The sequence below is a fragment of the Salmo trutta genome, chromosome 2 (assembly GCF_901001165.1).
Source record: "Salmo trutta chromosome 2, fSalTru1.1, whole genome shotgun sequence".
Taxonomy (NCBI): domain Eukaryota; kingdom Metazoa; phylum Chordata; class Actinopteri; order Salmoniformes; family Salmonidae; genus Salmo; species Salmo trutta.
In genome coordinates this window covers 56,297,306-56,320,126 of record NC_042958.1, presented here as the reverse complement: position 1 = coordinate 56,320,126, position 22,821 = coordinate 56,297,306, and positions in this window count along the sequence as shown.

The following is a 22,821-nucleotide window of genomic DNA, read 5'->3' as shown; positions in this document are numbered from 1 at the left end:
AAAATGCTTGCTATTTCCTCATCGAGGATGATGTCATCCTCCTGAGGAGGATGAGCTGGCCAATCAGCAGTCTACTCGCATGAAGATGTTTAATGGCCGGTATACACCATTCTGTTGTTGAGGTACGTCCACATCATTCCAACACAGAAAAGCTGCTTTTTAACATACATAATTTCTATTTTTTTAAAGAAAAACTTTCACTCATATTGTAATTAATTATAGGTCATATTTCATAGAAATCTGGAAACACTGGAGAGTAACTTTAAAGGTCGACTTTGGGCAAAAACGCTAAAATAATGGCTTTAAACGGTATAACTGATCCATATACCATCATATCAGGTAATTTAATTATTTAAGACAAACACAAATGGATAAAAGAAATATGACTACATGAAGTGCCATTTCTTACCAATCTCTACAGCCTCTGTCCAAAAACACATAGTGGAGGAGTTACGGTGGCTAGTTTAGCTAACAAACTAGCTACATCCAAAAACACATACTACACATTTTTCCATTGCTTATGAAGTTTTTCATATGTTATCTACTGGGCCTCCGACCAACCCCACATTTTTTTTAAATAAATTGTGGTGGGGGGATAAATAGACCTGTTCTGAATCTTGGGGGGGACATGTCCCACAATTCCCAGTGGCAATTTTGCCTATGCTGCATGCCAACTATTTGATCTCAATGAGTTTCATGGGATATGCATTGAGATCTTCTTGGGTTATGTACAGTGTTGTTTTGAATTATGTACAGTGAGTGAATTTTACAGCAGATGGTGCAAAATGTAGCATACCTGTGTTTTGTTTCAATCAAAGCAGATATTTTGCCTAGTCGTGCACGCTGATGAGTTTTGGCCGCATGAGAGAAAAATGCAACCATTCGCACAATCATCCTAAATTTGCACGATCATCCTAAAATCGCATAGGAAATGTGGTGTCTTTTGTCTTACAATAACGTTATACTATGCTATTATATTTGGCTCTGCTATGTAGAATCTAATCATTATGTGACCTTGCAGACATTGATTAAGCTTTGATCTAACTTTATTAAACGAGCACCATTTATCACAGAAATTTGCCAGAGTAGCTTGTTCTCTGTGTAACGGCAGCTGAATGAGTAGAGAAGAGACTGAGTGAAGTAGAGAATCCTGCACCTGCGCAGAAGCTTTGGACCTTTAGCTGTCGAGAAAAGGGGTCCGGAGAAGTTGGATCCGCAGCCACTCCATAAAATATATTTGTTGTTTTCTCTGAAAATCCCAATTTTGGCATGTCCCACGTCATGTTTGTCCGACATTTAGGACGATTTTAACCCCCCCATTTAATGTGATTAGTGATTATTCATTTCCATTTGTCCCTCAGGTCAACCCTGTTACGTGAAATGATCGGTGGTAAGTTTAAAAGACAATTAGATGTTTACAGTCAATAACAGACCATGTTTTTCTTTCCACTCCACATCCTCTATTTCACATCGGAGCAGAGAGAAATGCAGAAAAACAAGCTTGACATATCAAGGATGAAAGACAAAGGCAAGCGTCATCTTCTGTTACCGATTTCTGTGCCCTCATCTCTAACCTCAGCTTATATCGCCTTTGTCTATTTTTTTAACCTCACATCTAGTGCTCTCAATCCTTCTTCTATTGTAGTCTCTCCATTTCATTTTCTCTAATTCATGATCCATTTAGTATTGATTTGTGTTACTATAGCAACATGGCGATTCATCTCACTCTTGTTTTTGGTGCCTTCATCGCTGTCAGACTGCCCTAGTTTGCCTTCTCTGTAAGTGGCCCACATTAATGGCTGAAACCATAGAGGAAGAGTGTGTTTTGTTCTTCTCTCTGCTTCATTACTAACATGCAGGGGTCAGAGGTCAATCACTCAAACATCTAAAGGTGTTCATTTGTGTGGGTGGTCACGTTTTGTTGGTGTTTGTGCAGTCGCGGTGTGTGTGTGTAATAGAGCTGAGGTAAGAGACGAATCAAATCAAACTTTGTCACATGCGCCGAATACAACAGGTGTTTACTTACAAGCCCTTAACCAACAGTGCAGTTCAAGAAAGAGTTAAGAAAATATTTACCCAAAAATTATAAAAAAGTAACACAATAAAATAACGAGGCTATATACAGGGAGTTCCGGTACAGAGTCGATGTGTGGGGGTACAGGTTAGTCGAGGTAGTTTGTACATGTAGGTAGGGGTGAAGTGACGATGCATAGATATTAAACAGCAAGTAGCAGCAGTGTAAAATACAAATGGGAGGGTCAGAGGTCATCAGAGAAAACAGTCTATGACTTGGGTAACTAGAGTCTGACAATTTTTTGGGCTTTCCTCTGACACCGCCTAGTATATAGGTCCTGGATGGCAGGAAGCTTGGCCCCAGTGATGTACTAGGCCATACACATTACCCTCTGTAGCGCCTTACAGTCAGATGCTGAGCAGTTGCCATATCAGGTGGTGATGCAACCGGTCAGGATGCTCTCGATGGTGCAGCTGTAGAACTTTTTGAGGATCTGGGGACCCATGCCAAATCTTTTCAGTCTCCTGAGGGGGAAACGGTGTTGATGTGCCCTCTTCACAACTGTCTTGGTGTGTTTGGACCATGATCATTTTTTGGTGATGTGGACACCAAGGAACTTGAAACTCTATACCTGCTCCACTACAGCACCATCGATGTTAATGGGGGCTTTTCCTGTAGTCCACGATCAGCTCCTTTGTCTTGCTGACGTTGAGGGAGAGGATGTTGTCCTGGCAGTCTCTGAAGAAGGTGTAATCGTGTGTTCTGCTAAGAGCTTTGCTATTTTGTTGGAACAACCATATAATAAGCTGGACATGAGAGTGTGTGACACATGTGGTGTGTCACTATCAACCAGTCCCAAAATAACACAATTGGATATGATCCATCAAAACATTCCGATTGAATTCAACCTATTTTACGATTCGATTTTTATGTCTGCTCCTTGTCTTTCCTTTAGCTTTCACCAAACTTCCGCCCTCTGTATCATGTTACAATAGGACAGAGTCCCATGTAAATGGTTTGAAGACATGGAATGTGTATTTAGTGGAAAGCACACCTCCTTTGAAACACACCGAGCTGCCCATCTCCACCCTGACGTATACTAGGTCTAAAACACAATATCACGTTGTCCTGCGCTCGTATACCCGTAACCATGGTAGTGGTGATCTTAGCAAGGATTTCCTTGGTGACATTGGTTTTGAGCTTTGACAGAAACATATTTGGGAGACAATGTGATAGTTTTTTCCCCACCAATCTCATTTTTATCAGTAGTAGGTTTGACACAGTCAACAAAGAGAGAGAGAGATGAAACCAATGTGGAATAGGCCTACCTTATCTGGTGGATGTTTTGTCCCCTCGTTCGTCTGTTACGAGCACGCGCTTGACATTCTACTGTACAAACAATAGCAGTCTTGATTCATAGTGTCTGTTTTCCCAGAAAGAGCTGTGATGTATTCAGAGCACGTTGTTTTTGTTTTCAATCCGAGCAAACCAACTGAAATGTATGAGCTTTTGCTGGTTCTCACATTGACATTCCATTGATTTATTGAAAGAACTTGTGAGTGAATCTACTCCCATTTACAGAGTGGGTTGAACTGTTCCATTGAGTCATAGTTAATTAACAGGGACTTTCCTTACCGTGCTGAGGTCGAGACACTGTGAGACCCACCAGCACCTTGTGACACCAGGTCTCCTGAGCACATTCAGCATTGTAAGAGCTGAGGAGGGTGACACACATGGGAGCGATTGCATCAAAATATTCACACAGTGGAGCCTGGGGCTCCAATATCCAGATGAGTGTAAGACATGAGTGTAGGACAACTCCAATATCCATATGTAGGACATATGATACAGTATGTTTTCTGCTCTGAAGGTTGTGGAGTTTGTCTGTTCTTCCAACCCTAATCCAGGATCAGGGGTCGCTGGACAGATGAGTAACTCAACCTGAGGAATACAGACATGTAGCCATGTAGTGAATTCTAAATTTGGATAGGATAGGACAACAGACAGCAAAAGACACAAAAATATCTATAGGACAATGAACTTAGAGGAAAGTTTTATTTTAGGAAAAGATACAAAATGCTTTCATTCTACATGCAAGATAAGTTTTAGATAGTTGTGTTGCCATAGTCTCCAACTTGTTGACTTTTGAAAATTATTTTTTGGTCTCCTCCAGTTATCCATCAGCTGTAGAGGTTAGAGGATAGTGTGTGGGCAACACTGATAAACGACTGGACAAATAAATACCATAACAGAGAACCGAAAAGTAGCAAACAAGGGTGGAAGAAAAAGTTTGACACAAAAGTTACGTTTTGTTAAAGGAAAACTCTTTCGGTAATTGTTTCATTAGTCCATTGTTGATATAGTCCCAAAATGTTTTGCATGTCAGATAAAGTTTTCAAGATATTTAACTTTCAAAATACAGAAATACAGCTGGTATGATGCCTATTGCATCACACGATGCTGTATTTTGCATCATATGATGCAAAATACAGCATACTGGCTATATTTCTGTCAGTCTGTCTGTTTGGGTAACTCCCACCTGTCTGCCTGTCTGCCCGTTCATTTGTCTGTTAGTCTGTTTTGAAAGCAGACAGGTCTGCCCTCGCCTAAAGCCATTGCCATGGATTCCTCAATATTTATCTGCTCTTTGCATCCAGGCAAGAATGAACCAGTTTACTGTCATTCTGGTTCACTCCGAGCAGACATACACAAAAATGATTCACATTTGAACTTTATCTCTTTCTCTAACTTAAAGGAGAATTTAGCTTTTTTATGACCAAATCTCTATTTTTGATGTAAATGGCATGTTATAGAAGGGTCCAGATCCTTTTTTTAATAAAACTTTTTTTTTTACTTGTTTGTGAGAAACAAGCAGGACTCTGAAAAAACAAACAGATGCTCCAAAAACACCAAAATACTGTACGTCCTTTTAGAAACAGAAGTATAGTGATGCACATCTTTAGATGTACACAAGTCATTCCGAACTTTATCCGCAAAATGATGTTACATTTTGTTGTGGTAAGTATCTCAAAAACAAGTGAAATTGCAACAAAAAAAGTAAGTGTCAGGACCCTTCTATAACATGCCATTTAGGGGAAGAAAAGAAGAGATTTGGTTGTAAAAAAGCTTTAAGCTCCTTCAGATGGGTCAACCTTGTGGTTCAGACTGCCCTGGGGTTATGAGGTACAGTCATAACTTCTAACTCGTGTGTAACAATTTGAATTGACAGTCTGGAATGTTGACCTATGACCGTCTTACCAAACATTTCTCCTGAGGGTGTTCCTGCATGAATTTGGGACGTATGGACATAAACCATAGTCTCTTCGTCTCTACTTCATCATCAAATCTATGACCAAGTATTAGGCTGCTTGGCAGATAAGAGATTGTCTAAAAATAAATACACTACCAAGCCACAAAATGTAATGTGCATTCGTGTTCAAAGAAAGGTGGACCAAAAACAGCTTGTTTTATTCTGGTTTTCCCTTAGTCTCTGTAGAACCAGATATAAACCAGGAGCTGCAAGCTCGGACCTGTTGCATGCAGTCATAGGCCATCTTACATGAATGTCTAGACTTAAAATAACTTTCCAGACACTCAGAGAAGAGATTCTCATCTTGACTCACTGTTCTGTTCACTGTCAGTCACATTTCTTTATGTCTTCTACAGTTCTGCCATAGTGCACTAAAGGTGACAAGCTCCCTCTTCTGCAGTCTACTCATGCGGTCCTGTTTGCTGATGTCTCAAATATGTTACAGTAAAGGCATATTTAGACATTTAAGGGATATTTTTTGGAAAACAAATGTTGGTACATTTCAGTAATTTAGCAGACGCTCTTATCCAGATCGACATACAGTTAGTGTATTCATCTTAAGATAGCTAGGTGGGAAAACCACATATCACAGTCATAGTAAGTACATTTTTCCTCAATAAAGTAGCTATCAGCAAAGGCAGAGCTAGTAAGGGGGGGAAAAAAGAGTAAAGTACGAGTGTTAGTTCATGAAAAAAATGGAGGGGGAGGGGGAGTCAGGGTGAGAAGGTGGTGTGAGGGGGGTGCTGTGGGATTATTTAAGATACTCTTCGATGGAGGTAGGGTTTCAGATGGTTTTGGAAGATTGGTGGGGACTCTGCTTTCCTAGATCAGGAAGCTGGTTCCACCATTGGGGTGCCAGGACAGAGAAGAGTTTGGACTGGGCTGAGTGGGAACTGCCCTCCCGTAGGTCAAGAGACCAGAGGTGGCAGAACAGAGGGCTTGGGTTGGGGTGAAGGGTTTGAGCATAGCCTGAAGGTAGGTAAGTTTCTCTTGCTGCTACGTAGGCAAATACCATGCAGTGTATGCGAACTTCAACTGGAAACCAGTGGAGTATGAGGAGGAGAGGGGTGATATGGGAGAACTTGGGAAGGTTGAACACCAGCGTTCTGGATAAGTTGCAGGGGTTTGATGGCACAAGTGTGGAGCCTAGCCAACTGCGAGTTTCAGTAGTCCAGACGGGAGATGACAATTGCCTGGATTAGGACCTGCACCGCTTCCTCTGTGAGGTAGGGTCGTACTCTACAGATGTTGTAGGGCATGAACATGCAGAAGCGAGTCACTGCTTTGATGTTTGCAGAGAATGACAGGGTGTTGTCCTGGGACAGTGCGAATCATAGGATGCAGAAAGAGAGGAGTACGATTGAAGAGGCAGAATCAGGAGACAGGAGCGAGAAGGATTTAGCAGAAGGAAGAGATGATAGGATAGAAGAGGAGAGTGTAGTGGGAAAGAGAGAGTGAAGATTGCGATGGTGCATGACCATCTGGGTAGGGGCTGAGTGGCTAGAGTTGGAGAAAAGGGAGACAGAAAAGGAATCAAAGTAGTGATCAGAGACCTGAAAGGGGGGTTGCAGTGATATTAGTAGGCAAACAGCCTCTAGTAAAGATGAGGTCAAGCATATTGCCTGCCTTGTGAGTGGGAGGGGACTGTGAAAGGGTGAGGTCAAAAGTGGCAAGGAGGGGAAAGAGAGATTTGGGAACAAATGAATCGAAGGGAGACGTCAGGAGGTTGAAGTCGCTAAGTACAAAGAGCACTAAGCCATTATCAGGAAATTAGCTTATCAAGGTCTCAAGCTCATTGAGAAACTCTCTAAGGCAGCGGATCCCAAACTAGGGAGGCCTACCCCATGTCACCTGATACGAAAATGGGGTCATGGGAGAATTTCTAATATCGTCTTTGTATCTCAAAATCATTGTATTGTGGTTAACCTTAAAAATCTAAATTAAAATGATTAAAACATAAAAGGTAAAATTCAACCATAGAGCGCCATTTAGATCATGGGAAAAGTCTGCACTTGACTGTTGCACTTGAACCATTCCCACAGTGAATGGCTTGGCCTGCTAGACTATGAAACCACACAATATTAGACAGATTTTGATATAAATGGGGCAATTGATATGGTGAGAAAAATGTGTAAGGAAGCAGAGGCAAAGAAACTCATATCATCACCTTTGTCAGATAACACTGTTAAACAAAGAAGTCATGCGTTTGCTAACAATGAAGAGGAAATTCTTACTGAACAACTCAAAAACTCCCCAGCTTATGCTCTCCAAATGGACGTAAGCTGTGAGGGCTGAAAGGCCCATGCATTAACTTTTGTTCGGACAAATGTTTTAGGACACTTACTCATTCAAGGGTATTTCTTTATTTTTTACTATGTCATATAAAATATATTCACCCCACCCAGTATTGTAATCAAACTTACCAGAAAGCATGTAGTCCTTGGCTCAGACAGTGTAGTAGTGTGGGATCAATATCATCTCATTAGTGTGCAAGATCTTGAGAATCAGCTGTACATGTGATGAGAGTGCACTGCACATGTGATGGAAGAATGCACTGTGCATGTAGAGGGTTGCAATTCCATTGAATTGGTGACAGGCATATTTTGGTTAAACTGTCACGGTTGTCGTTGGAAATGGAGGACCAAAACGCAGCAGGACTGCGGTTGTTCATTTTGAACATTTATTAAATCAAAAAGAACACACCAAAATAACAAGAGAACGACCGATTAACAGACAGTCTGGCAAGGCACAAGGCTAAACACAGAACAATCTCCCACAATTGAACAGACAAACACACCCAACTAATATAGGACTTCCAATCAAAGGCAACACCACACAGCTGCCTTCAATTGGAAGTCCACCCCAATTAACCAAACATAGACATACAACTAACTAGATCAACATAGAAATATGTGAAACTCAAACAGTGCCCAAAAACCCCGGAATACTAAATCAAATACCCTTACAACAAAAACACCACCCTGAACCACATAAAACAAATACCCTCTGCCACGTCCTGACCAAACTACAATACCAATTAACCCTTATACTGGCCAGGACGTGACAGTACCCCCCCCCCCCCCCCCCCCCCTTAAAGGTGCTAACCCCGGAAGCACCTTAAGAAAAACAACCCCAAACAACAACAAAACAAAAATTCCCCCTACTAAAGGGAGGGAAGGGGGGGTGGCTGCCGTCAACGACGGCACTGTGCTACACCCCCCCTCCCCAACCCACCTATATCTGGAGGTGGCTCCGGTTCTGGTCGTTCCAGGCAGTCGGGCCACTCTGGCAGCTCGGGGCAGTCTGGGCAGCTTGGGGCAGTCTGGCCACTCTGGCAGCTCGGGGCAGTCTGGCCACTCTGGCAGCTCGGGGCAGTCTGGCAGCTCGGGGCAGTCTGGCAGCTCTGGCAGCTCGGGGCAGTCTGGCCACTCTGGCAGCTCGTGACTAGTGGGTGGCTCTGGCGACTCTTCACTGACGGGCGGCTCTGGCGACTCCTCACTGACGGGCGGCTCTTGACTGACGGGCAGTTCTGCCGACGTCGGACTGGGATGACGCACTTGAAGCCTGGTGCGTGGTGCTGGTACAGGACGTACCAGACTGGGAACACGTACCTCCAGGCTAGTGCGGGGAGCGGGAACAGGACGAGTCGGACTGGGCTGACTTACTTCCGGGTCCGCCCGAGAGACAGGAGCTGGAAACTTAGGGCTATGGAGGCGCACAGTCGGTCTTGATCTTACCTCCTGCACAACCCGTCCTGGCTGGAACTAGTAGCCCTGTACGAGCGGGGTGCTTGTACAGGGCGGACTGGGCTGTGCAGGGGCCTGATGGTAGCCGTGCGTAAAGCGGGAGTTGGGTAGCCTGGTCCTCGGAGGCGTACCGGCGACCAGATGCGCTGCGCAGGCATCCTCCTACCAGGCTGGATGCCCACTCTAGCACGGCACCGGCGAGGGGCTGGAATAACGCGCACCGGACTGTGCGTGCGTATGGGTGAGATAGTGCGCTCCTCAGCGAAACATGGCGCTCTCCACCTCATACGCTCCTCCATATAACCACGGGTAGCTGGCTGCCGGCTCTTCCTAGGCCTAGCCAAACTACCCGTGTGCCCCCCCCCCCAAAATTTCTTGGGGGTGCCTCTCGTGCTTCAACGCCAGTCGTGTTCCTCGGAAACGTTCCCGGTCCATACCAGCCTTTCGCCTTTCCTCTCTCTCTCTCTTACCACCTGTCCCCATAGAAGGCGATATTTTCCTGATTGGATCTCCTCCCAAGTGTAGGAGCCTTCTCCCCCCAAGATCTCCTGCCAAGTCCATCTCTCCCGATTGTCCAAATCAACATTCCTCTGCTCCTTCCTCTGCTGCTTGGTCCTGGTTAGGTGGGAGATTCTGTCACGGTTGTCATTGGAAATGGAGGACCAAAACGCAGCAGGACTGCGGTTGTTCATTTTGAACATTTATTAAATCAAAAAGAACACACCAAAACAAGCGCACGAATGATTAACAGACAGTCTGGCAAGGCACAAGGCTAAACACAGAACAATCTCCCACAATTGAACAGACAAACACACCCAACTAATATAGGACTTCCAATCAAAGGCAACACCACACAGCTGCCTTCAATTGGAAGTCCACCCCAATTAACCAAACATAGACATACAACTAACTAGATCAACATAGAAATACGTGAAACTCAAACAGTGTCCAAAAACCCCGGAATACTAAATCAAATGCCCTTACAACAAAAACACCACCCTGAACCACATAAAGCAAATACCCTCTGCCATGTCCTGACCAAACTACAATACCAATTAACCCTTATACTGGCCAGGACGTGACAATGCCACAAGACCTAGAATTGCCTTATGTGTATCCCACAAAAAAGGTCAATTGTTATAAGCTAACTTTTTTGATGAATTTAAGCAAAAATTCCCAAATTCCCACTGAAAATTTCCGGATATATTCCGGAAATTTACCGGAAAGTTTCCGACCCTTTGCAACCCTATAGGAGATAGTCGTTCAAAAGCGAACCACGCCCCCTTCCCTCGGCTGTGCATGTATCTAACAGAAAACAGCATCAGTAAGTGTCCCGGCTGCTATGAGACCAGGCCGGTGTCCCACACGAGTGATGACTGCTCACCTCCAATGAATGGAAGAGAACTTTGGGACCTACTTTCCAATCCAGTTGACTGTGATCCTGGCTCAGTTGACATGCCGGTAAGCAAAATCGAACAGATGATCAAGCTGTCATGTGACCGAATAATGCAGACAACGCATTCACATGTCACTACGGAGGAGTTTTGGTTCCTGACTTAAAATGGAATACCCTGCCTTCTCCCTCTGAGCATTAATGCTGCGATCAAGACAACTGGGAACTCGGAAATCTCAGACTTCCGACTTCAGTGAGTTCAAGACAACTGGGAACTTGTAAAAAAACGCGCACTGACTGGGATTTTTTTGGGGGAACGGTTATCCAACTCGAAATTCCAACTCAGGAACTCAGGCCTCTTTCTAGAGCTCTGACTTTCCAACCTCAAGATCACTGATGTCATGATTTCATATTTTTCTGAATTCCCAGTTGTCTTGAAAGCACCATAAAACTCATGGTACCCTTCACCAGCTCTGTGTGAAGTTCAATTCAGTGCTCTCCTCTGCATTAAAACCAAATATCGATCCAGGTTGAATGTGACAGCAGAGATGAGATGCGCACTGTCAACCACGCCCCCTAACTTTGAGAAACTCTGACGCAACATGCATCAAGCATTTTAGAGTGACCTTTTTATTGTCCCCAGCACAAGGTGCACCTGTGTAAGGATCTTGTTGTTTAATCAGCTACTTGATATGCCACCCATGCCAGGTGGATGGATTATCTTGGCAAAGGAGAAATGCTCACTAACAGCGACGTAAACACATTTGTGCACAACATTTGAGAGAAATAAACTTTTTGTGTGTATGGAATATTTCTGGGATCTTTTATTTCAGCTCATGAAATATGGGACCAACACTTTACATGTTGCGTTTATATTTTTGTTCAGTGTAGGTTAAAAGTTAAGAGAAAAATATCCGAAATACCATTATGTTGATGACTTTTTGCAAATCCAATACGTTTTCCACATTGATTCAACGTCATCACGTTGATTCAACCAGTTTTTGCCCACTGGGTATGGATAAAAGCATCTGCTAAATGACTCAAATGTAAACGTACTTCTACCCCCATCCAAAACCTCTCACTACTTACGTCTCCAACAGAATCATGTCATAGCTTCCCGATCTGTGACATAAGACAAAAAAATTATCCTGATCAATAGCTATCATACGTGTGCAACAAGATAGGGATGGGTCACTATCGCCCCTATAATCACACCTCTGTGTTAGGTCAATGTGGTTCTGCGGGACCTGCAGGGGGCCAGGGCTCGGTAAAGAGTCCCAGGCAGCGGCCCCGGCTGAAGATTCCCATTTACAGCTGGATAATCTGGTTGCTGTGAGATAGGTATTGACTGTAGCAGCACCTGTCCTCTCTTATTTCCCACTCTCTCTTGCTTTCTCTATGACCCCTGTAGTGTAGTAGCTAATGTACTCCGCACTGTCTCTAACCAGTGCCAAATCGAAGGGGGAGAGGGATTAGTTGGTAGGTAGGGGGTTGAGTGCAGTGCCGTTCAGTCTGCACGTGTCTGTGTGCGTTTAGGGAAGAGGTGGCTGGCCATGAACATCACACTGTTGCCGGGTGGGAGGCAGGAGGGAGTGAGTCCGTGGGTATCAGTACACTTAGAGTATTAGAAATACAGAACATTGCTCTTGGCTCTCAGTCAGTCAATCTCTGTTCCCTTCCTCTCCCTCTGTCTTCTACTTCTCCCTTTATCTATCACTCTGTTTCCATCTCTTTTTGAGCATAACTCTCCTTTATCGTCTTCCTCTGTCTGACTGATCAGCTCAGAAGTACAAATGTATAATCTCCTTTTTCCCAATCTCTACTGGTCTTCGTGTTGTGATAAAGCACATTCACAAACAAACTGACCTTCTTAAAGTGAAACCGACCATCTTGCATGGCAGGATGTTAGTCTGCCTGATGTCTGAAAAAGGACGTACAGTATCAGTCAAAAGTTTGCAAAGTTGTCATCAAGGCAAAGGGTGGCTACTTTGAAGAATCTCAAATATAAAATATATTTTAATTTGTTTAACACTGGTTACAACATGATTCCATATGTGTTATTTCATAGTCTTGATGTCTTCACTATTATTCAACAATGTAGAAAATAGTAAAAAAAATAAAGAAAAACCCTGGAATGAGTAGGTGTGTCCAAACATTTGACTGGTACTGTACATCATGAGAAAACTTTAAGGAAATGATCAGACTTAATTGTTGTGAATAGGCTTCTTCCATTACTAGTTTTAGGATTCACAGTACCGTAACCAGTGCATTCAGTCTTATAAATGGAAAGATGTGGTACTGCATACAGATAAAACACGTAAAGACAAATAAAAATTTATCTAAGAAATAGTATTTGCTTTGTTCTCTTTTCTATATCTCAAGGTCTGCCATTCATAAACATCCACCCATTCACCAACCTCTATTACAACCAATGTTCCCTCTAAACTGTGCGTGTGTGTGCCGCGCAGTAGCCTTGAGACTGGACTGCTGCACAGAGTGCATGAGAATATCAGCGCAAGGAGAAAAGCACGAGATTGAACTTCACTCAACTTTCTAGAGTTTTCCCTGTAGGTTAACAGTATCAACGTTTCCCTTTACTGTGGCAATTGTGATCGAGTCAACGCAATATTAGCCACTTTCAATGTAACATACCGAAACAAAACAATCTATGCAAGAGATTTTGTTGAAGTAGGATTCTATTGCGCAGGACTCAGCCCGTACTCTACACAGACCTGTGCGGCATAACCAATCAGAGCCGCAGTAGGCCTATATGCAAATAGTCCATTGCCATACATAGATCTGTGCCGTTTACTTTGTACTGGACTGTGTTTACAGCTGTGGTTGTGAGTAGATGCGCTTGTTTTGAGATCAAAGCGAGAGCTGCATGTAGCCACGTGCACATTTTATTTATATTCTTTGCTAGTTAATGAGTTATTAGCTCAGTTATAGATCACTTGTAGTATTTGTATTTATGATGGATCCCCGTTACTCTTCCTGGGGTCCAGCAAAATTAAGGCAGTTTAAACAATTTTAAAAACATTACAATACATGCACAGATTGTGTGCCCTCAGGCCCCTACTTCACCACTACCACATATATACAGTACCAAATCCATGGGTACGTGTGTGTATAGTGCGTATGCTATCATGTGGCCTGGTTAAATAAAGGTTAAATAAAAAGTATTTCAGTCGCTGTAGTAGCTGACATGTATAGTGTTGAGTCATCCACATACATTAACACAATTCATTAGTAAAGATTACTTCTTTCAATGGGCCTAGACACACATTTTAGTAGGCTTAAATTGCAAATAGGAGTGGCAATATCGTCCGCTATTATCCTCAGTAATTTTCCATCCAAGTTGTAAGACCCCGGTGGCTTGTCATTGTTGATAGACAACAATCATTTTTTCACCACTTCCACACTAACTTTACAGAATTTAAAATTATAATGGTTGTCTTTCATAATTTGGTCAGATATACTTGGATGTCAGCATTTGTTGCTGGCATGTCATGCCTAAATTTGCTAATCTTGCCAATGAAAAAAATCATTAAAGTAGTTGGCAATATCACTTGTTTTTGTGATGAATGAGACATCTGATTCAATGAATGATGGAGCTGAGTTTGGCTTTTTTCCAGAAATTAATTTAAGGTGCTCCAAAGCTTTTTACTATCATTTTTTATTTCATTTAACTTTGTTCCATAGTATAGTTTATTTTTATTCAGTTTAGTTTCATGATTTCTCAATTTGCCAATCAGTTGTGCAGCAAGACTTATTTGCCATTCCTTTTGCCTCATCCCTCCCAAACATACCATTTTTCAATTCCTCATCAATCCACAGGGATTTCATAGTTTTTACAGTAATTTTCTTAATGGATGCATGCTTATTAGCAAATGGAATAAGACATTTCATAAATGTGTCAAGTGCAGTGTCTGTTTGCTCCTCATTACACACCCCGAACCAACATATATTCTTAACATCAATAACATAGGAACGAACCTCATGTTTGAGGTCCTCTAAATCTGACTCAAAGGTCTAAGCAAAGGCAAACAGAGGCTCTTCATTCAAGAATGTTGTACTCTTTGGGTTGAGAGACTGGACCCCTTGCATTATCTCGCAATTCTTCTTTGAATAACGCCTCCGCAGCTCAGCTGTGAGACTGTCAAGCACCTGATAAAAGATAGCTCTTTGGAAGCTCTCACCATCACTTTGGTCACTATTTTCTGTCCTACAGTGTTCATCATCAATGAGTCGTGAAATCTTAAGCTTGTTTTAGGCTGTCTTTTACACACTGTTTGTACACTTATTTTGCAGTGCTCTGCAATCTCTTCAACCTATTTCCATAGTTCTCCAAAGTAACCATCACTTCTGTAGTCCAGTAATGTGTCTGTAAGGGCACCTACTAGATCCACAGCCCTTGCTAGGTCAAGAGAGCTTGATTGGAGCTGTCAGAAAGACATTTGGCATCACCAAGCACTTGAAAGGTAACCAAAAGCCCTATGAAATGTAAATCTATTTGAGAAAGAAGGCCCCTTGCCTCCACTGATCTATCACCACTATGTTCAAGTGTGATATCCTGTAGCACTCTCAGAACTGCTGGAAGCCTGTCGCTCAGATTACGGCATGCCATGTATCTGCATGCCCACTTTACATCCGTAAGTCTCTGTAGTTCTCTAGGCTGCTGCTGTGGACACAGCTCTTTCTGTACTGCAAACCACTTGAGATGAACGTATGAGCCAGATACAAAGTTATAAAGGTTCTGCAGGAGAGCAAAACAGGTAACTGCCTCAGGCACCGATTTTACAGCATCGACAAGAACCAAATTCAAACAATGTGCATTACGGTGCACATAACATGCAAATCTTGCACTGTTTTTAATCCGTGCAGACACACCGGAATTTTTTCCGCTCATGACGGATGCACCGTCATATCCTTGCTCCACAAGATTATTTCTGTAGTCCAGACCATGCTTTTCAAGGCAATCAATTATCATTTTGGTGAGACCTGCTGCATCTAAGCTTTCAGCTGACTGAAAGTGTAAAAAGCTTTCATGGATGTCCCCGTTGTAATAGTACTTCACAACTAAAGACATTTGTTCTTTTTTTCTTTAAACCTTTGGTTTCATCTGCAATGACACTAAAAACTTCCCTTTCTTTTACTTCTCTTATTATTTCACTTTGTACCATCTCAGCTCAGCCCTCAAGAACTTCCTTCTGGATTTGGTGGCTTGTGTACTTAGCATTGCCACATGCATTCATCTTTTTCTCTTTGAGAGGGTCATGCTTTGCTATTTCTTCTAAGATTGTCAAAAAAGGACCCTTGTTGTGAGAGTCATCAGACTCTCGATGACCTCTCTGCACATCTGCAGTTGTTTTAATGTAAGTAGAGTTTTCCTCCACTTTCTTTTTCCAGTCCTCATTTATGACATCTAACATTGATGAGTTGCTGTCAATAGCCATTTTATGCTGATTCCAAGCATACAGAGCATTGATATGATGCTCTGCCTTCAAATGGAGCTTAAACCCAGAATCCGTAATCAGTGCCTTTTTCCAGTTACAAAAACCTGACTGTGATGTGAAGGCAGATTCAGGTGTATTGGGCAGAGAAAAATGCCTACAGGAAAAACAATAAGTCGGATCTTGACTTACAGAATATTCAAGCCATGAATTGTCCTTATACCAGGAGTTGTTGAAAGCCCTTTCCCTAGTACCATGCTGAGTTCTGGGAAATGTTTTCAAACACAGCTGTACAGGACCCTCTTCTCTGGACCTTAATGTCTGAAATACACGTTAAATAATGTGTCATATCTCTATGGAAATGTATAATTAAGGGATCCACAAGATTAGATACTAACAGCTTCTAACTAAAATGTGTAGTTTAAAGTATAGGCCTGGCCTACCATTGGGTCCTTTTGGAACAGCATATCTGGTGCTTGGGGCAGTTGGGAGGGGCTCGATGACATCTCCTGGCAGCTCTGGCTCACTATCTTGCTCAGAGCCAGATGTCTGAGCAAGATATCAGTACCATTAGTGTATAATCACAATAAAAATGCCACAGCCATCAAAACAAGAACACACATGAATCAACAACCAACATTTTAAAGTGAGGCTTAATCTGACAAAATCATCAAGATGCTCTGAACTGGTGGTGGTAGACTGGGTCCTTATGAAGTCTGACCACACTGACTCTGACTAGCCTCAGGTAGGGAGCTGCTCTGGGGTCCAGTGGTGATGCAAGGGCTGGGGTCTGTTTGCACCTGACCTGCCTGTTTGTGCTTCTTTAAAAAAAAGTCTGATCTCTCTCCTTTTCTTTTAATGTTTAATTGACCCTATGCAAAAATAAGACTGTCTATGGTTACATCTAAGCATCCAATTACCCACATTTTAGTCCAATCTCAATCTTAACTACAAATCCCCATTATCATAACTGTACCTTAAAATCAACTACCAGCCTAAGTTACTAGTTAGATCATGGCTAGCCCTACTCTGCAGTAAGTAACTTAGCTAGCTATAAGTTATTACACCTTTACGATAGCAAACAGGCTATCTGCAAATTGTGGTCATTTTTTGAGTAACGTTAACAGATTGATAATAACAATTGTTTGTTTCGAGTTCAAGTACGAAAAACTAACTGAGTAAATGGATTTCAAATTGCTGAATGTTAACTTGCTGAACACTGACATCTGTAGCCTACTAGTTACCCCACATTAGGTAAACATTCATATACTGTAACTTATGACACTGCACTGATTATGCGTGTATTACTAGCGCAGATGTAAACATAATGTTAGGCTAAATTGGGAACCGATCTCTCTTATCTGATTAACTCTGTTAATGGAGCCGAAGGTCTAACGTTAACCTACACAGCGACTCAACTTTCGTAAAAATTGTTCAGGAAACGTAAACCCGATGCTAAACCTTAAAACTTACTTCAAATATGATGCTTTCGCCAATCGCGAAAAGAGCTTGTGGAGCTGTGGAAATATTCTCTCTTCTTCTTCTGTATGTTCTTCTTATTTATATGCATCTCGCAACCAACGTTAATATTCTCTCTTCCTTGATTTGAAAAATGTGCCGCCGAACGTCAAAATAAACATTTCTTTCAATAAGAGGTGAAATGAGATGTCAATCAGCATCAAACTGGCAGCAGTGAATGAAATTTTGCGGTGGCACCCGGGGTGGCCAACCAGATGTCAGGGGTGTCCAGTGCCACCCTGGACACCCCTCTGGCTCTGCCACAGCCTATAAGCCTAGCATCTTTCCGAACACATGTAGTGTACAGGCTACCGCATGTCTTTTCGTGTTCACAACGTTTTCTTACGATTACACCTGTTGCATTTCCCTCTTGGTGCACATGTTATATACTGTGACTGACCTCCAGTTCAAAGAGCAAGATACAAAAAAAAAGAATAACAATGAATATATACAAAATTCCAATGAAAAGGTCCTCACACTTCACATCCCCACACATGGATGCCTATAGGTAAACGGATGTAATAGAAGGTGTTGATAGAAGTGTGCCCTGAGAAACATTTACCTCACCCATCAAACAGGATATGCTATAGGATAGAGTGTACTTTCTCAGGTGAAAAGAAACAACATGAAAGGGGCAGCTACCTCAGAAAACCTTGAAGATTTTGATGAGTGAACACCATGCGCTCAGTCAGTAATGATGGAAAGGTGAGTTGAGGTAAACAGAGGGAGAGGAGGAGGAAGGCTTCCGACACTTACCGTCCTAATGAGATCCCCAGTGGTTAGTCATTGAGCTCTGGCCAGATGATCCCTGAAGATGATTAAGAAGATCATACCGTAAATGGCTAACTGACTTTAGTATCAGCATGGGGTCAGATGGGGGATGGTGAGACAATCAGTAATGTTACAGGGCTTTCGCTAGAGATATGGGATCACGGCTCTGTTGCTTTCTTAACGTAATCATCCAGGGAAAATCAGTTCATTCTTTTATCATCATCCTCTGTGCCTATCCATATCTCATCCTATCTACACCTTCTGTCAAAGCATATAGCGTCAAAGGCTGTTGACTTTGTGGTCCTGTGTGGCTCAGTCAGTAGAGCATGGCACTTGCAACGCCAATGGTTGTGGGTTTGATTTCCGCTGGGGCCACCCATATGTAAAAATATATGCACGAATTACTAAGTTGCTTTGGATAAAAGTGTTTGGTAAATTGCTTGCTGTATATGATTATATACTGTATTACTTAGCCTCTGTGACTTACCTACAGTGCATTCGGAAAGTATTCAGACTCCTTGACTTTTTCCAAATTTTGTTATGTTAGTCTTATTCTAAAATGGATTAAATTACTTTTTTCCCCTCATCAATCTACAGACAATACCCCATAATGACAAAGCGGTTTTTAGACATTTCAGCAAATTTAAAAAAAATGAAAACAGAAATACCCTATTTACATAAGTACTATGACCCTTTGCTATGAGACTCGAAATTGAGCTCAGGTGCATCCTGTTTCCATTGATCATCCTTGAGATGTTTTGATTGAAAAAAACAAAAACACGTTTTTGTCTTTTGAGCTTCTAGTCATGAAATCTATGCAGCCTACTGAATCACTTTTTATAACTACTGTTTACAGCGTTCCTAACTGAGTTCCCTGAGTTCCCTGAATTCCCATCGGACCTTGTAGCCATCGCAGATAATATTCTAATTTTTGGTGACTTTAATATTCACATGGAAAAGTCCACAGACCCACTCCAAAAGTCTTTCACTGACTCAGTGGGTTTTGTCCAACATGTTTCTGGACCTACTCACTGTCACAGTCATACTCTGGACCTAGTTTTGTCCCGTGGAATATTTATTGTGCATCTTAATGTTTTTCCTCATAATCCTGGACTATCGGACCACCATTTTATTACGTTTGCAATTGCAACAAATAATCTGCTCAGACCCCAACCAAGGATCATCAAAAGCTGTGCTATAAATTCTTGGACAACCCAAAGATTTCTAGATGCCCTTCCAGACTCCCTCCACCTACCCAGGTAGTCAGAGTACAAAAATCAGTTAACCATCTAACTGAAGAATGCAATGTAACCTTGTGCAATACCCTAGAAGCAGTCGCACCCCTAAAAACAAAAAACATTTGTCATAAGAAACTAGCTCCTTGGTATACAGAAAATACCCGAGCTCTGAAGCAAGCTTCCAGAAAATTAGAACGGAAATGGCGCTACACCAAACAGGAAGTCTTCTGACTAACTTGGAAAGACAGTACCATGCAGTATCGAAGAGCACTCAATGCTGCTCGATCATCCTATTTTTCCAACTTAATTGAGGAAAATAAGAATAATCCAACATTTATTAACTAAAAAGCAGCGTTCCCCAAGAGAGGAAGGCTTCACTTCAGCAGTGATAAATTCATGAACTTCTTTGACGAAAAAATCACGATCATTAGAAAGCATGTTACAGACTCCTCTTTAAATCTTTAAAAGCTACCCGGATAAAGCACTAAATAAACTTCAGTTAGTCAAGATTCTAGCAGCCGTGTTTAGCACTAACACTTGATCATATTACACCAGTGCTAGCCTCTCTACACTGGCTTCCTGTTAAGGCAAGGGCTGATTTCAATGTTTTACTGCTAACCTACAAAGCATTACATGGGTTTGCTCCTACCTATCTTTCTGATTTGGTCCTGCCGTACATACCTACACATTCACTATGGTCACAAGACGCAGGCCTCCTTACTTACTGTCCCTAGAATTTCTAAGCAAACAGCTGGAGGCAGGGCTTTCTCCTATAGAGCTCAATTTTATGGAATGGTCTGCCTATCCATGTGAGAGATGCATACTCAGTCTCGACTTTTAAGTCTTTATTGAAGACTCATCTCTTCAGTAGGTCCTATGATTGAGTGTAGTCTGGCCTAGGAGTGTGAAGGGGAACGGAAAGGCACTGGAGCAACGAACCACCCTTGCTGTCTCTGCCTGGCCGGTTCCCCTCTCTCCACTGGGATTCTCTGCCTCAAACCCTATTACAGGGGCTGAGTCACTGGCTTACTGGTGCTCTTCCATGCGGTCCCTAGGAGGGGTGCGTCACTGAGTGGGTTGAGTCACTGACATGATCTTCCTGTCCGGCTTGGCACCCCCCTTGGGTTTGTGCCGTGGGGGAGATCTTTGTGGGCTATACTCGGCCTCAGGATGGTAAGTTGGTGGTTGAAGGTATCCCTTTAGTGGCTGTGCTTTGGCAAAGTGGGTTGGGTTATATCCTGCCTGTTTGGCCCTATCCTAGGGTATCGTCGGACGGGGCCACAGTGTCTCCCGACCCTTCCTGTCTCAGCCTCCAGTATTTATGCTGCAATAGTATGTGTCGGGGGGCTGAGGTCAGTCTGCTATATCCGGTGTCCTGTGTGAATTTAAGTTCTCTCTCTCTCTCTCTCTCTCTCTCTCAGCCCTAGGACCATGCCTCAGGACTACCTGGCCTGATGACTCCTTGCTGTCCCCAGTCCACCAGGTCATGCTGCTGCTCCAGTTTCAACTGTTCTGCCTGCGGCTATGGAACCCTGACCTGTTCACCGGATGTGCTACCTGTCCCAAACCTTCTGTTTTCAACTCTAGAGACAGCAGGAGCGGTAGAGGTACACTGAATGATCGGCTATGAAAAGCCAACTGACATTTACTCCTGAGGTGCTGACCTGTTGCACCCTCTACAACCACTGTGATTATTATTATTTGACCCGGCTGGTCATCTATGAACATTTGAACATCTTGGCCATGTTCTGTTATAATCTCCACCCGGCACAGCCAGAAGAGGACTGGCCACCTCTCATAGCCTGCTTCCCCTCTAGGTTCTGGCCACCGTGCTTCTACACCTGCATTGCTTGCTGTTTGGGGTTTTAGGCTGGGTTTCTGATGTAAGAAGGGCTTTATGTAAGAAGGGCTTTATAAATAAATTTGATTGATAAATTTGATTGATTGATTGGAGTCCACCTGTGGTAAATTCAATTGATTGGACATGATTTGGAAAGGCGTTGTGTGTCTGTCTGTCTATATAAGGTCCCACAGTTGACAGTGCATGTCAGAGCAAAAACCCAAACAATCAGGTTGAAGGACCGAGACAGGATTGTTTTGAGACACAGATCTGGGGAAGGATACCAAAAAATGTATGCAGCATTGAAGGTCCCCAAGAACACAGTGGCCTCCATCATTCTTAAATAGAAGAAGTTTGGAACTACCAAGATTCTTCCTAGAGCTGGTCGCTCTGCTAAACTGAGAAATTGGGGGAGTAGGGCCTTGGTCAGGGAGGTGACCAAGAACCCAATGGTCACTCTGTCAGAGCTCCAGAGTTCCTATGTGGAGATGGGAGAAACTTCCAGAAGGACAACCATCTCTGCAGCACTCCACCAATCAGGTCTTTATGGTAGAGTGGCCAGACGGAAGCCAATCCTCAGTAAAAGGCACATGACAGCCCACTTGGAGTTTGCCAAAATGCACCACAAGGACTCTCAGACCATGAGAAACAACATTTTTTGGTCTGATGAAACCAAGATAGAAGTCTTTGGCCTGAATGCCAAGCGTCACATCTGGAGGAAACCAGGCACCGCACAACACCTGGCAAATACCATCCCTACGGTGAAGCATGGTGGTGGCAGCATCATGCTGTGGTGATATTTTTCAACAGCAGGGACTGGGATACTAGTCATTATCAAGGGAAAGATGAACGGAGCAAAGTATAGAGAGATCCTTGATGGAAACCTGCTCCAGTTCGCTCAGACAACACAGGAGTGTCTTCAGGACAAGTCTCAATGTCCTTGAGTGGCCCAGCCAGAGCCCGGACTTAAACCTGATCGAACATCTCTGGAGAGACCTAAAAATAGCTGAGCAGCAACACTCCCCATCCAACCTGACAGAGCTTGAGAGCATCTGCAGAGAAAAATGGGAGAAACTCAAATACATGTGTGCCAAGCTTGTAGTGTCATACACAAGAACGCTGTAATCGCTGCTAAAGGTGCTTCAGCAAAGTACTGAGAAAAGGGTCTGAATACTTACGTAAATGTGTAATTTTCTGTTTTTTTTATTTTTTATAAATTTGAAAACATTTCTAAAAACCAGTTTCTGCTTTGTCATTATGGAGTATTGTTTGTAAATTGATGAAGGGGAAAAAACGATTGAATCCATTTTAGAATAAGGCTGTAACGTAACAGCATGTGGAGAAAGTGAAGGGGTCTGAATACTTTCCGAATGCACTGTAGGTCGGGGATGTTGTCTTGATACACAACTCAGCCCTTCTACCAGGCTATATTTGGTTTGATATACTGCTGATGATGTTCAAGGTACACTGCTCTCATCTACGTGCATTCCAGGGTAAATTGTCATGAGAATATGTCAACAGATGTCCCAAAGGCACGG